The sequence below is a fragment of the Neofelis nebulosa genome, chromosome 14, assembly GCF_028018385.1.
Source record: "Neofelis nebulosa isolate mNeoNeb1 chromosome 14, mNeoNeb1.pri, whole genome shotgun sequence".
NCBI classification, from domain to species: domain Eukaryota; kingdom Metazoa; phylum Chordata; class Mammalia; order Carnivora; family Felidae; genus Neofelis; species Neofelis nebulosa.
The window spans coordinates 36,453,584-36,470,733 of NC_080795.1; the positions used below are offsets into that span (position 1 = coordinate 36,453,584).

The 17,150-nt window shown below is 37.7% G+C and overlaps 1 long non-coding RNA gene across 2 annotated transcripts; it reads left to right on the forward strand.

The window, feature by feature from the left end:
* The first annotated feature begins 8,628 nt into the window (after positions 1-8,628).
* Positions 8,629-15,227, forward strand: LOC131494937 (uncharacterized). 2 transcript variants are annotated; one of them, XR_009253661.1, is made up of 3 exons: positions 8,629-9,014; positions 9,810-9,903; positions 15,092-15,227. It is a non-coding gene; the product is annotated as an uncharacterized LOC131494937 (long non-coding RNA). The 2 variants fall into 2 exon arrangements; XR_009253662.1 differs by lacking the exon at positions 15,092-15,227 and adding an exon at positions 12,196-12,264.
* Positions 15,228-17,150: the final 1,923 nt, after the last annotated feature.

Below are 17,150 nucleotides of genomic sequence, written 5' to 3' on the forward strand. Positions count from 1 at the left end.
GACTTCAATAACAACAAACCACCAATATCTTCTGAAATTTAATATATATATATATATATATATATATATATATATATATATATATAGTAACAGGACATCAGTACTCAGTCTGACAGGTAATAAAGATTTTTTTAAATAAATTCTCATGAGCATTTTCATGTACCTCCAAGATTCCCTGTACTTTATATGTTACTTCCTCCTCTGCTTTCACAATCAATACATCACTCTTAATAGATATATATCCATTCTAATTTCAAGGCGAGAAAATCCTTACATTAAAAGCTGAGGGCTGTTTTGATGAAGTTTTCCAAGAACAAATTAGAAGTACTTAGCAAGCAAGTGTACCTTCTCTGTGGTACTTCCTCTGTGGAGTTCTTGTCCTGAATTAACTGGTTGGACTACCCACTGTTTAATTGCAAAATCTTCATTTCCCTAGGTGACATGCTATGATGTCGACTCTAAGTGGGCCCATGTAGCTTTTAAGACTGAGATGCAGAGACCTTACCTTGCAAATGAGCTATTTATCTGCAAGTTGTTCTTAAACAGTATCTACCTAGCTGGGAGTAAAGTGGAGATTTGATATTTTCATCTTAGGTAGTTACTGCACAATCAGTTATTTTGATTCTCTCCGCTCTCATTCAAACCTTTGCTCTCCCCTATTAGGAAAATTGCAGTCAATTCCTATTTCATCTCTAGGATGCATGCATTTTCTCCTCTTACATCATCCTACACTACCCCCTAGAAGTCAGTGTAATTAAATTACTCCTTAGTTATCCATAGGTTGGTTTGGGGGCTCCTTATTTTGGCATTCAAAGTGTTTTATAGTCACTAGATCTCCAGGTCTCCCTTACACAAGCTATGCCCTGTAATCAAATGGGTCATCCCAGGAGGCCCAAAACAAATCTTTTGTTTTTTGCCTTATAATCTCTTTCCCTCCTGTTTTTTTTTTTTTTTTTATCTTGTCAACGTTAAATCCGAATCATCATTTATGCTCTAGTTATGTTTCTCCTTTCCATCCTCGCTCATCACATCTCTAGCTTTTTCCTCTCATATCAGTGGCTTTTAACCTTGGTTGAGTATAGGATTCAACCATCAGTGAAAACTGGTACTTCAGGCTCACTCTCACAGATGCATATATAATTTATCTGGGGTAGAGTCTAGGTACTGGGATTTTTAAACTCTTCCTAGGTGATTCTATGTAGTCAAAGTTAACAACCACTGTCATGTGCATTTCAATCATACATTACATGCATAGTTCATTAAGTGATTTAATAAGACACACACCATCTTTGTGATGTTCATGTATTTTCAATTTTGCGGGGGGGATGGCTCTTACGCATTGGTAGAAATTTCCATATGTTTATGTGACCACTAGTGTCACATATAATTATTTTATAGTTTTCCTATACTGTAAACATGTAAAATACATAAAAAAATTTTTATCACCACTAAATATCCTACTTTTCAACTTATCATTATATAAATTAAGACTAAAATCTGCTTCTACTAACTCCCACTGCCCAAAGTAATCATGACCAACAAATTATTACATAGCATTGCAGACAAGTTCATAAGAGGCAAAAAGAACAAGTTCAAAAGCTCTGATTAGCTTGGTGAATTCAGGGAGTTGCTAGGAGGCCAGTGTAGAGTGGTAGGAAGAAATGGAAGCCGTACAATGACATAGAGACAAATCATGTGAGGCCTTCGGCTCTCACTTTGAGCGAGAGAGAGAGTCATTGAAGCGTTGCAGAGTCTGAATAGAGAAATGGCATGGTCTGACTTATATTTATTAGAGATTACTTTTGTCGGGGCTCCTGGGTGGCTCAGTCAGTTACATGTCCAACTTTGACTCAGGTCATGATCTTGTGGTTCGTGAGTTCAGGCCCCACATAGGACTCTGTGCTGACAGATCAGAGCCTGGATCATGCTTCAGATTCTGTGTCTCCCACTCTCTCTGCCCCTCGCCTGCTCACACTCTGTCTCTTTTTCTCTCTCCCTCTCTCAAAAATAAGTAAAACATGTAAAGAAATTTTTTTAAAGAGATTATTTTTGTAATGTAGAGTGAAAAGCTGGAACTGATAGGGAATTAATGGTACAGTTTCAGATGAGAGGTGAGGGAAGTGGGCTGAAGCAAAAATACTCATTAGGAGACTACTTTCAGAATCCAGGAAAGAGGTAATAGAATTCTGGAACACAGAGGTAGGCATGAAGATGATGAGAACTATTAGGATTTTGATTGATTTTGAAAGTAGCAACACTGGGATCTGCCATTGTATTGGACATATGAGAGAAAGAAAGGACTTAAGGTTGATGGCAAGGCTTTTAAACCGAGCAAATGACACTTAATTACATACTAGCAATGAGTTTACTTCCCTTTTGTCATCATTATGAGATGGAAATGATAATAATATCTGTCTGCATCAGGAGCCTGGGTGGCTCAGTCAGTTGAGCGTCAGATTTTGGCTCAGGTCATGATCTCATGGTTCATGAGTTTGAGTCCTGCATCAGACTCTGTGCTAACAGCTCCAAGCCTGGAGCCTGCTTCAGATTCTGTGTTTCCTTCTCTCTCTGCCCCTCCCCTGCTCACGCTCTGCCTCACTCTGTCTCTCAAACATAAATGTGAAAATAAAATTTTTCAATAATATCTACATCAGATTATTGCTAGAAGTATTAAATCAGATGACATGTAGAAAATGCCTAGGATGGATACATCTCATTGAAGGACACAATCAATGCAGACAGTGGAAGTCAGTGATATTTGAAAGATTAAATCATCAGCTTAAGCACTACTGACTATGAGACTTGAATGATCACCATGGGCCACTATTATATAGCCAATCTAGCCATGCTGGTCAAAAATATCTGAACAAGAAACATGCGACTAGTGACGACTTATCCTGAAGCTTTGAAACTTAAAACCTCACAGAGGATTGGGAAATCTAAGCTCCGTTGTTGAGCGATCGGGCGTTCAGTTGGCTGCTCGAGGTTTGGGAGGGGAACATATGGTCATCGAAAGTATACATTTAAGTATAACGTGTTAATGCAACAAAAGAAATGGTCTAAAAAGGAAAAAGAATACAGCACTGGATATTGTAACGTGCAAAATTCAAAGCGTTGGAGATAATGGGGGAGAGAGAATAGGTGGCATATGGTGACATTTTGGGGCAGCGAAAGTACTTTCTATGACACTATTATGATGGATACATGTCATTATACGTTTGTCCAAACCCACAGAACGTATAACAGAATGAACCTTAATTAATGATATACCAATCATGATACATGATACCTACATGATATACCAATGTAGATTCATCTATTTTAACAAACATACCACTATGTTGGGGAATGCTGATAATGGGGGAGGCTATCTGCATGTATAGGCATCTGTAGAAGTAGTGGGAAATCTACAAAATCTTTGTATCTTCCCTGCAATTTTGCCGTTAACCTAAAAATGCCCCTCCCCTGCCTCAAATAATAGTAAAACATTTTTTTAAAAATTAAAAAAAAATGTGTATTTATTTTTGAGAGAAAACAGAGACAGAGTGTGAGCAGGGGGGAAGGCAGAGAGAGGGGGACACAGAATCTTAAGCAGGATCCAGGCTTCAAGCTGTCAGCACAGAGCCCGACACGGGGCTCAAATTCGTGAACTGCGAGGTCATTGTACATTAAGCAAGACTGGCATAGAGTGGGTGCTTAAAAATTGCTTTTCCAATGAGTAAATCAAGAGTTAATAACATATGAGGAGTATGGAGAGGATTTTTGAGAGCCCTGACAGTGATTTAACACTTAACATAGTCTAAAAGGGGATGCGTTCAAATACAAGATCTTTTATTATTGTGCTGTGAGACAACTGCTTTGAGCCTTATTTTATCTGTGAACAAGGGATAATAATTCTTACCTCAAGGGTTTTTAAAAAGAATTAAAAATATAAAAGCTCGGGAGTGTATTGAGCCTGGCATATAGTAAGTTTTCAGTAAACGTCAATGGCTAGATGGCACTGAAGGATAAGATACCTGGGACTAAGGAAAGAGGAGAGACGTTTACAAATCTCTGGTGAGAAGAGATTGGAATGCAAAAAACATCGCACAGATGGCCTCCATATTGCTAATGGCTCCAAGTGTCTAAGTTGCTTGTTAAGTAAATCTGTACATAATTTATCAATAATATTGTTCAGGTTCCCTCATCTAATTCTCTGTGTTGCTACCATTAGTCTAAATTATCATGCAATTTCAGGTATTATAAATCAGACATACTTGAACCAGGTAGACATAACTGTCCATCTGGCTATAATTTGGATCCAAGAGAGGAACTGCATGTGCTGGACAAGCATTTAGAGAGGCACACATGTAAACAACCACTGCAAAACAAGCATTACTCTCCATATTGAGTGCCATGAATTGGCAACTTAAAAGATAAACTTCCTATTTTGGTTAGCCAGGAAGTTTTCCAAAATAGCACATAAATACACAGTATTCTTTTTTGGTTGATTCCTGTAAGTTTTATCTTAACTTCAAGGGTACTCATTAACCGTTCCCATATTTTCAAACCAACATGACACCATGGTGGTTAATTTTATGTGTCAGCCATAGGATGCCCAGATACCTGGTCAAACATTCTCTCTGGGTGTGTCTGTGAGAGTGTTTCCAAAAGACATGAGCATTTAATTGGTTAAGTGAACAGAGCTAATGGCCCTCTCCAATGTGGGTGGAAATTACCTAATTCATTCAGGGCCTGAACAGAGGGAAAAAAAAAAAAAAAAAAAAAAGCAGAGGAGGTTGAATTTATTCTTTGCCTATTTGAGTTGGAAGGAACATCAATCTTCTCCTGCCTTTTGAACGTTTGATTTTCAGCCTTTCAGATTCAGACTGGAATCTACACCAACAGCTCTCCAGCTCTCCAGTGCTGAAAGTACACCACAGGCTTTCCTGGATCTCTGGCTTGCAGACCACAACTGGTAGTGGGATTCCTCAGCCTCCTAACAGCATGAGCCAGTTCCTTGAATAATAAATCTCATTTTCTCAATAGATGGATGGATAGATAGAGATATGAGAGAGAGAGAGAGAGAGAGAGAGAGAGAGAGAGAGAGAGAGAGTTGAAAGAAAGAGAAAAATAGAGAAGGAGGTAGCTAGAGATACGGATTGATAGTTATATCCAATGAGCTTTGTTTCTCTGGAGAACCCTAATATACATAAATGTAAATATGTAGCCTCAAAATTAGAAAATTGTTGCTCATGGTGATGAAATTTACTTGCTCGTGAAATTTACTTAATAGAATTATAATTCTTAAACATCTTAATGGGAAATTGTTTACATTACCAACTAATAATTAGAACAACCTGAGTCAGCATTTTCCAGCTGGAATCCAAAATACCTCATGCTAGTCCCTCACCTGTTTTCTTTTAGATTCCCTTCATCCTTCTTATAATCTACTCTGCAACACAAAGAACTGTATTTCCCAGACATGTCTGCCAACAGGTTTCTGGCTGTGATGTACCAATGGAAGATCTGGTAAGGACTGGAAAGTGTTAGAAATGGAAAGCCAGAATACTTTTAGACTTTGAGCTCAGGAGAGTAGCATTTCCAGCAACAACTGGTACTTTTCTGTATTTGCTGGCTTTCATTTGACAAACAGTCATTTCATGATCCCAGCTCTACAGGCATGTCAACCCAGCTTCTGGATTTTATCTGGTGACCCCAGGTCCTGACTCCCATGATGCCACCCACCTAGAGGTCATAGTAGCTTTCTGGCATTTCTAACTTCTGGATTGCCTTACTGTACCATGTGAGACTTATTAGCTTGTCTACCCCTTGTGCAGGAATTTCTTTGTGATATACTACCTCCATTTGAAATGCTTACAGTGCTTTCTATTTTCTTGATTGTATTTGATTCATGAGAAATAAAAAGTGATTTTTCCCCAGATTTATTATAATTGGCAAATAAAATTGCAATATATTTAAAGTATAATACGTGATGATTTGATATATGTATACCTTGTGAAAAGGACTCCCTCTGATCGAGTTAACACTCACAAATTTACCTTTTCTTTTTGTTAAGAACATTTAAGTTCTATTCTCTTAGCAAATTTCAACTATAATATACAGTATTATCAACTGTAGTCACCATGTTATGCATTAGATGAGACTTTATTCACCTTATAGGTAAAAGTTTGTACACTTCTATCAACCTCCCCCTATCTCCCCCACTTCCAAGCTCCTGATAACCACTTTTCTATTCTCTGTTTCTAGGACTTAGACTAAAAGACGATTGAAAAAATAATAATAGTCAAAAAATATCTTAGGAAGAGCTATCTCAGCAAGGGGTTCTTACCTGTAGGAATCCCCAAAGTCCTTAGTATGCTAAAGTTCAGAGCAGATTTTCAAGAGAGAAATGTGTGCAACATCTCCTTATTACTCCAAAAATCAAAACTCATCTCATTAAGTATCTACAAAGACTTTATAGAAGTAGTGTTACACAGAACATAACTTGGAAATACTTATCAAAGTAAATTGTTTACAGTCTGAGAATTTCATATGTATAAGACATGATTAGCCCCTTTTTATACTTCACATCCATGGCCATTTGACACAGTTCTGGCGGCAAAATCCTAGAACAAATAACTTGAAAGCAAAGGAAAGATGCATGCGCTCTCACACACAAAAATCATCTCCCTCATTTTAAATCCATTTGTGATATCATGGTGGGCAAAGTCAAGTTATTTCATGCTGAAACACTTTTTGCAAATTTGGTAATTGGATCCATTTTGTGGAGTCTGCACCCTGGAAATGCCACTGCATTTCATTTATAATCAAACCAACGGGGTTTGAAATGATATTAAATGTGCCAGATTGGGGGAAAAATCCAAATGGATTCATACAGAATGTTATTAACTTGGAAATGGTTCAATGGGCATTTGGCATTTTCACATTGGTAGGTTTAATTTGTTGAGTGAGAACAATGAACTAGGAGATACAGTGCTCTATATTTTTGCCACTTTAACATTTATGTTTGTCGTTTATGAACCTGGGCTGAGAATTGATTAAATTTCTGCCTTGTAGCTTTTGAGTTTTGTAACATATGGAAGTTTTGTTATAATCGCCTATTCCTATTGTAGATGGTCAGTTTAAGTACAGCCTTTTCCATATAAGAAGTTAGCTAAAACAATAGTAAGGAAAATAAGAGCAGTAATGATATGGCCATCTGTAGGTAAACTCAACACTCCACACTTAATTAGTCAGCATCAAGCACCTGCAGTATAAGACCTTAGAGTACTTTTATGAAGGCAAGAGAGTATATGTTGTATAAAGATAAAATCGTATTTTTCATTAATAAAGTGAAATGAAGGGAAATAAAAGAAGAATCAGGGATAAATCACCTGAAGGGTGAAGTATACAGGACAGATTCAGATGAGCTGAAAAGCAAAAAAAGAATTTCAATGAATAAAATAAATGTCAATAGACATGGCAGAGACAGTATCTTAATGTCTGAATTCCCCACAATGACTAGCAGAGTGACTTGTGCATAAAAGTTACATAAATTAGAGTGAATTCTATGTAACATGTTGTAGAAATCAAAACAATGAACTGAGAATTAAGAGATTTGGGTTAGTGTTCAGCTCTTACTCTACCCAGGGATGGGGCTGGTGGGCTAATCAATTACATCCATTCATTCATTTGTTCCACAAATATTTGTTCCCCTATCTTATGTCAGACACATGGCTAGGTTAGGAGGATTCTCATGGAGCTTATATAATGGGGCGGGGGGAGGTGAAGTGAAGAACAGATAGTAAGGAAGCAAATCAACACATACATAAAAGCAATCTCAGAATTAAAACAGGTTTCACGAAATAGCAAATGACTAAGTGGCTTTTTGGTTAAGTAGCCAGTAACAGCTTCTGTGAGCTCAGCATTCCAGATAGAGAGAGTGCAACGAGGAGAGAAGATGCTTGGCAGTTTCCAGTAGCCAGTGTAGTTGGTTCATAATGGGAAGGGGGAAAGAAGGCAGACAGGCTTCATGTCATGTCAGGCTTCATAATCTCTCCAAAACTCTCTTTCTCATTCACAAAGTGAGATGTTTGGGGACAATGGATTTCAAGAACTCCTTCAGTTCTCAAAGTCTCTGCTGTCTATGATTAATATAAAATTTCATGAATACATTAGGAAGAACAAGATAAGCCAAGGAAAACATAACATGATTAATGGTGTCTAGGAGGGAAAACAAATAATAAAAATTCAATAGTGATTGTGATTTTTAATAACTGTCATCAAAAGAGTAGCTTAACAATACAGCAAAAATGTAATAAAAACTCCATGTATTACATATTAGCAACTTAAACAAATCAGCTTTACTAAACTTCTTTCCTTAGAATTGTTACCTATTATGTTTTATTCACAAAAGATTAAGTTGTTTTCTCATCATTGTACATTCCAAAGTACAAGTCATTTAGGTTCAATTACTTACTCATCTTTATTATCTGATCTGCTAGATAAAGATGGAATAGCTACCAGTAAATACTGCAGAAATTTCCATTCTATTATTTCCCTAAGTGTTCTCCATGGAATTTAGATCTCTGGGATATTGTATTACATAAAGAAAGTAACCTGTCTTTGGTCAGTGAAGTGAAAGTACACTCCAGGGAACAAGAGTTACAAGTGAGGAAAACATTATTATGCAGAAGAAATTCCCCAAATTGTGCTACAAAAGCTTCAGTCAGTTCACTCTGAGCTGAGACTCAACATTTGGAGTTGTCCTAAATTGAAACAAGGGGCCAGGTCTTTGTATATAAACTCCTTGACCACTCAGTGCAGAAAGGCTACGCCCAGCCAGGGGCTACCAAGGGCCAGGCAGCTTCCTTTATTGGAGGACAATTTACAGAAAGGGATAGCCCTGAGCCTAATGCAGCCAACACTCCTAGCAGCTTGGGGATTGAGGACCACATCTTGAAAGGTGTATCACACGACCTGCTACATTTGGCCACTAGGGGCGCTGGAGCGCAGTGCAGCAGAGAACACAGGTATTGGGATGACCAAGCTGGGTTGAAATTATGACTCTTGAGAGATTTTTGAGTCATTTTTTAAGTGGCCTGATCTGTTTGATGGATTATAAAATAACGTTTGTTGCATATAAGCCAGTTTATTCAAAGATCATCTCTATTCATTTTCTGTTTATGCTAAAATGCAAAGTCAGACAATGCAAAGTCAGATATTTCCGAAATTCTTGGACTCTAGGTCAAACTTTCAGAAGTGCTCTTGTGTCTTCCCATCTTTCTCTCCACCCTTGAATGATAACAGGTCTAGGGATAATTCACTCCCTCGTTCGCCAGATGACTCTTCCTCCTCTGCGAAATCATTCTTGGGGTTACTATTGTCACCTTAAAAGGCCTGGGAGAAAACCAGACCAGTTCTGGGACAGGTATTGAGGCAAATTCTATCTTTACTGCTTCTGGCAGGGGTAAGATGGTTTGTGCCCATGAGAATGGTAGTATTCAAACAGGGTTTAGTGGTTGGGGCAGAAAATAGAAAAAACTCACCATTTTAGGCTATTCAGCAAAATCTCGCTCAAGAAAATGGTTTTCTTCATTTGAGTTAGCTAGCCTATTTGAATTTTCTAAAGGACTAAACCCAAAATTCAGCTATTTAGATAAGTAAAGTTACATTGTGTATAAAACACATTTCATTTATATTTTAGATTCTTCTAATATGAGCTACTGTATCTGCTGCTAAACTTTGAAGCTATTCCTACGGTTATATCCCCTTCACTTGATTTCGTTGGTTCAGAAAGTACTTATCAAACATTTTCCTCATACCAGGTCCCGGACTAAGGGAAAGACACAATGATGAATCAAATACAGTTCCTGTTTTCAAAAGCCTCAGGTTTAACTGTGAAGATAAATAATTGAGCAGGTAATTATAATAATGTGTAATATGTATATCCAGAAGTAGTCATAGTTTGCAGTGGGAATACATATAAAAGGCACATAACACAGACTGGGGAGAACAGAAGAAAAACTTCCTAATCACTTAATGTTTGAAGTTTGATTTTTTTGGATGAGGGAGTTGAGATTAAAAAAAAAAAAGGCAGGGCGAGGAGATGAATAGGGTAAGAATTTCAGGAAAGGACCAGGATTTAGAAAGTCTTAAGAGAGAGAAAGGGGGAAGTCTGACCTACTTGGAGCTTCGTAAGTGGCTCACTGGGACTGCAGCTGAGAACTCGAGTGTCAAATTATGACAGAAAAGGTGCCAGGGTAAGGAATTTCTGACTGCATCCTGAAGGTCTTTTTAAGCCACTGGTAATACTCAGTGGTGTAACAAGATCATTTCGTCCCTTTAAATACATTTTAGAATATCACGGTAACAACATTAACATTTAATGCTCATGTTTATTAACATTTACTATGTGCTAAGCATTTTACACTTACTATCTCAATTACTCTGCACAACAATCTTATGAGAACAGGACTATTAGTATTCCCACTTTACGTATATGGAATACGAGATTCAGAAAGGCTAAATAACATGCTGGAGGTCTGACTGGTAATGAGAATGAACTTGCAGGGGTCTGCTCTGGAGTCAGGCAGAACATTTAGAGGATTGCTAGAGGTAATTAGGTAACATTAGGTAACAAATGATGACACAGGAGAATACAGAACATAAATGAAGGCAGAGGCATGAACATAAAGGGAAGAGGTCAGATTATATGGAAACAGAAGACAGAGAACCCATGTGATTGACAGATCAACTTAGTTGTACTGGATGAGGGAGATGGAACAATCGAGGATGTCTTCCAGCCTTTTTGCTATCCAAACTGGCCAGATGTTGGGGTCATTCACTGAGGCAGGGAGTACTGGGGGAACATTTGAAAGAGCTAAGTACAAAGATACAAAATTTAGATACGCACAAGTTGCATTTGAGGTACTTGTGGGACATTTTAATGGTAATGCTTAGCGGGCATGTGGACGTGTAAGTTTAGCCAAAGATCATAGCTGAGACACAGAGAGTGATACAGGATTCATCAGGGAATGAAGAATATTTGGTGTTATGGAAAGTGTTCAGGAAAGAGGTAACATAGCAGGCCAGACAAAACCCTGCTTGTAAGGTTGGCTCTTTGCTAGCATCTGAGAACTTGGCTTCTGAATCATCCTCTGATGAGGTGGTTTTGCTCTGTTGAAACTACTCATACAGTGTGTTGATGGTGAACATCAGCTTTCTTAGCAGGATTCTGGAATTTTGGTAGTTGCTAGGCAGAGAATGTCTACATAACCAGCCCTCAATAAAACCCTTAAACTCTGAGTCTCAGATAGGCTTCCCTAGGCATAAACACTACACACATGTGGCTGAACTATCACTACGGGAGACTGTGTGCTCTTTGTGACTTCTCCTGAGAAGGTGAAAACATCAGAAACCTCAGAATGGATTCTTCCAAACTATACTTGTCTTTTCCTCTTACTGTTGTCTGTAGAACCGTACTCTATCATTGTAGTAAATGTTTTCAGTGAGCCCAAGTATATTCTTAGCCCTGTGAGTCTTTCTAGTGAATTGCCGACTGTGTGGGTGATCTTGGGGGGCTTTGAAATAGGATCAAACAAGATTACCCCAGGTCATAGGTAGCCTTCCTTTGAAAAGTGATAAGGGTGGAAACCACATTTCAGCAGATTTGTGAGTACAATTGGAGTGAAGGAGGTATGGAGAGAGTCTAGAATTCTTCCAACACCTTGACCTTAAAAAATCAAAAAGGAAATATTTACAGAAATGCAAGAGAAGACATGTGATTTTGAAGTAATTGAATTGGGAAGGACTCAAACATGTATGTGCTAAAGGGAAGAACTAAACAAAGAGGGAGAAGATGAAGATGCAGACTGGAGAAAAGATCCATTAGAGAAGGTAGGAGAGGTCAGATCTAGAACAACAGTAGCATATTTGCTTTAGAGATACAAGGAGGGACAATCCTTACATGGAGATAAGACAGGAAAAAGAATATGTAAGAATATAGATGTAGGCATACGGTGAGCAAAAGGAGAAAGCAACTTGAGGGCATTTTTGTCTGGTGGCTTTGGCTTTTTTTGTTGTCTTGTTTTATTTGTTTCTTTGTGAATTAGGAGGTTAAGTGAACAGTAGCAATTCAATAAAAAAACACATTAATTTAATTTACGCTGAATTGAGTGTGTTGGTTGAATAGATGAGTCACTTTATTCACAGAACCCAAAGAGTTGACTCAAAGACCATCTGAGCTGGAGAAGATTTTACAACTATTATTATTAATCCTCCTTCCTCCGATAAATGAAGTGGATCTAAAATGTCTTTGTACTTTTCTTATCTAGTTTTTGTTTCAACACTTCCAGGGGAGGGTGGCTCAATCTCAGTATATAACATAGCCACTTGTTTTGTTACCAAATGACCAATGACCAAAATAGTCTTTGAAAAGACTAATCATTTTCTATTTTGCATGCGTGCGCACGTGTGTGTGTGTGTGTGTGTGTGTGTGTGTGTGTGTTAGAGAGAATGTGAGGAAGGAAGAGGGAGGGAGGGAGGGAGGGAGGGAGGGAGGGAGGGAGAGAGAGAGAGAGAGAGAGAGAGAGAGAGAGAGAGAGAGAAATTTTAAGCACGATTCACACCCAGAGTGAAACCAGATGCAGGGCTCAATCTCATGACCCTGAGATCATGACCTGAGCTGAAATCAAGAGTTGGATGCTCAACCAACTGAGCCACCCAGGCTCCCCTATTTTCTATTCTATAATAGCTACCTTTTGTTATTAATTTTTTCATTCTGCAGCTGAACACATTTATTTTTCATCTCCCACATGAAATCCTTTCAAATACTTAAAGACATGTGATATTATTGAGTCTTCTATTCCCTAATATATACATGGCAGGTCCTTTTAAAATAAACATGAAATATCATTTCTGAACCCTACCTATCCCATTCCATAACCCCCACCAGTGATGTTGGTGCTATCAAAAATACACTTATATTCTCAGGCTGAAGTACAGTATAGTAAGCTTTATGGAGAGGCAGAACTTTTTCTGAGTACTTGAGGGCCACTGGTTGATTGTATAGTCTTGAGAAAGTTGCTTACATTATTTCTTCATCTATAAAACATTAATAAATAATTTTTTGTGGGGCAGTTATGTGGAATGGATGAAATCATACAGATAAAGCACTTAGCATTGTACCTAGGATACATTAAATAATCAGCAAATACATATTCATTCTTTTTCTGAGCTGATAAACTGCCTAATAAGCCTCTATATTTACAAGATTAACTAGTTTAGCTATGTTAGCTTTGTAGAATACTAACATCGTCACCAGTTCTAGAAAACAAGTCAAGTTGTTTAGCAAGCAATAGCAAGTCATATTATTTCCTATATTTCCACAAAGACAATATCAACGGAATGTGCCCATTCTCCTTGTCTCATGTGTTCTCTTGACTTTCTCATTTGTTATTTAATCAACATACATAGATTGAGTGCCTACTATATGCCAAGCAATATGTTAGGCATTGGGGAAACAGCAATGAAAAATACTCAGGGAGGTGGAACATACACAAGGTAAGTAAGTAAATTAGTATGTCAGAAAATAACAAGTGCCAAAGAGAAAAATTAAAGCAGAAATAGGAAATGTCAGGAGGATTGTGGGGTGGGAAGCGATTTGAGTATTTACATGGGGTGCCCAGGGAAGGCTTTCTTGAGATATTTGAGTAAAGACCTGAAGGGTATGTGAAAATTAGCCATGTGGGTAACTGGAGAAGTATTCCAGGCATGGAAAAAGTAATGGCAAAAGCCCTGAGGCAGGTTTGTGATTGGAGATGCGGTTATAGCCTAACGTGCTATGGACAATCAAGTAGGCAGTAATATTAGAGGTAATAGTATCAATCATGTAAGACCTTATAGGGGTCTTACAAATTGCAAAAAGTAGCCCCTGGATTAGCAGCAGAAACATCAGCGTGGAAAAACATTCATCACCTGGGAATTTGTTTGAAATACAAATTTCTAAGTCCCACTTCAAACCTACAAAAATCAGAACCTCCAGGGGGTAGGGTTCAGTTATCTGCCTTAAAACCAGCCCTCCAGTTAATTCTGATGCTCACAACAGTTTGAGAACCCCTGGCCTCATAAGTGACGAAGGAGAGCAATGGGAGGGCTTGAGAAGACAGATGGTGTCATGATCTGACTGACACTACAAAATACACACACACACACACACACTGATACTACCAAAACAATATAAATGTATATGTCTATCATTCCTGCTGTGTTGAATATATTCAAGGAAGAAGCAATAAGACTTATTGGTAAACTAATACAAAAGATAATGTGGATTTGACTTGATATTAGCAGAAAAGGTAATTGAGAAATTATGGAATTCTGGATATGCATATTTATTTATTTGGGAAGGGGCAGGGGCAGAGAAAGGGAGAAAGAGAATCCCAAGCAGTTTCATGCTGTCAGCACAGAGCTCTGCATGGGGCTTGATCCCATGAACAGTGAGAGAGTTGGACCCTTAACAGACTGAGCCACCCAGGTGCCCCTGGGATTGCAGATGTATTTTGAAGGTAGGCTCAACCAAATGGGTGGGATAAGAGAAGGAGAAGGCAAAGAAGACTACAAGAGTTTTGGCTAGAGAATCAAGAAGAACTAAGTTGCTATTAACTATTAAATCTTCCTCTCTTGCAAAAAAAAAAAAAAAAATCCAGAATCTAACTGTTAAAAATGATAAGGTCTTTATTTTTCTTGTCTCTTTCTGTGTTATTCTCTCATGTTAGTAATTTTATAGCTACTTGGGGGAAACAGTGCAGATAAAACATTTTAATGCTGAGAATAAATACTTTTGAGGCTTTCATAATTAAAAGTTTTTTACCTGAATTTTAAACTTATTTCTGAGAAATAATCAAATAAGACAAGTTTTAGTTCTAACCTGTCTTTGCTAAAGACATTATTATTATCATTATTAGCCAATTTTCTCAGAACCTGGTAACAAAAGTTGAAAACTGGAAATTACCTGGAAAATGTGCCCTGTCAACTTTTAATAATTTAGATTATGGTAGAGAGAAAAAGAGTTATTATGAGAATCTTCGAACATTTCTTTCTTTTCCAGATAGAAAATTGAAATACAAGATTTGCTACCCAATGAATTCAGACATGCTTCATATAATAGCCAAGCAATGATATTCTCCTCTCTTTGTAAGCTCCCTGCCCAGAATTACAGCTTCAGTAACAAACTGACTGGGTAACATTTCAACTAAAGTGCTTCAGAATCACTATATTTGAAGTACACCTGAATCTACTGTATGTTAACTAATTGGAATTAAAATAAAAACTTTAAAAAATAAAAATAAAATGGTAAAAAAAAATGAAATGCATCTTTTTTCTTTTTTACTGTTCTTTCTTTTTTTTAAAGTTAGTATGATTTTGAGAGAGAGAGCACCAGCAGGGGAGGGGCAAAGAGAGGGAGACAGACAATCCCAAGCAGGCTCCACACCACTTAGTGCCAAGCCTAACATGTGGTTTGAACTCACAAAATGAGAGATCCTGACCTGAGCTGAAATCAAGAGCACGTTGCTTAACCAACTGAGCCACCCAGGTGCCCTAAAAATATTTCTTTATTAATAGTATCAATGATTCTCACAGACTATTTGATTTCTAGATAGATAATTTCTGATTTCCAAATAAAATCAATTTTTGAATATCTCAACTAGTGAAGTAAAACTTTGGGGAAGATCATCTCAACAAATTACTCCAGGCCCTTTGCTTTCACAACTCCTTTCCACCCATTTTTTTTGAGAGTTTATCAGCAGTCAAAATGTATTATGATAAAAAAATAAAGACAGCTTAGTCATGTGATAGTCCCTGATATTATTTTAACATTAAACGTAACAGATGAAGATGTTTGGAAGTATAATTTTGAACTCGTTGAACACAATGCATTATGCAAAGTTATAGTTTTCTCTCTTTCTTTTCTTTCCTTCTTTCTTTTTTGATAGCTGGGATTATAAAATTCAGATCCAGCCGGTGTTGTTTACATTACAGTCACAGGGATTTTGCAGCCACTACCATAGTGACCTATTGCTGTCCTATATTTTCAAAGAATCACTACATCTTAATATTGTGAAGAATCTTAAAGGCCAGCCTCAACAAGCAAAACCTTCAACACGAAAAAGTTATTTTAACATTTAGAGATTTTCTTCTAACATCTGCATAAAACTTTACAGGGGCGAGGAAGACATAAGCAGCCCAGACTTTGCTGAACACTTGGTAAAAGCTTATGCTCCAAGCCTATGTCATCTGACTCTACTACCCATCACCCTCCTGTTTAACCACTACCTAAGTCTTCTTCAACTATACTTTAGTCATTGCTACTTTCACATTTGGCATACAGTTGGCTTCTCCAATTTTCTTAAGTTTATGTATTTGTGAGAGAGTGTGCACACATGCATGGGGCAGGGAGAGAGAGAGAGAGAGGAGAATCTTAAGCAGCCTCCACATCCAGCACAGAGCCCAATGTGGGGTTCAATCTCACCCCCATGAGATCGCAACCTGAGCTGATATAAAGAGCCACACACTCAGCCTACTGAGCTACATAGGCACTCCTGACTGCTCCAGTATTAATGCTGACATGATCCTGAGAAACTTCTTTGTCTATGTCTATGTCTATATTTGCTGGCAATTCTTTCTTAAACTCAATGATCTTAGCACTTCTCTTCCTTAACTCTGCCTGCCACCCAGATACAAACAAGAGAATGAGTCAACCCAGACTTTTTCCTTCTCTCCCTTGCATATTTAATTCAATAACTACATTAAAAATTTTTTCCAGCCTCACTTCTTTCACATCCATCACTTCCTCCACACCCAGTGCTATCTTTGTAGCTTAGAGCCTTGTTTGCTCTTCCCTGGTTTTACTGAAATAACTCTCTAGCTGGTATTACCTTAAAATTCTCCTCTTCAATTCTTCTTACAGACTAAATCACAAATATGCATAATGCCCTGCAATTAGTGTTTATCACCTGTAGAGTAACTCCAAATGTTCAAAATGTGGGCCTCACTATATGACTTCCTTCTTTCTAACCAATGTATTACTCGTAATTCCCTTTCCCACAAACCATAATCCGGAATTTTGTAATACTTAGAGTACTCAATCATTCCATACCTTGTAGTTC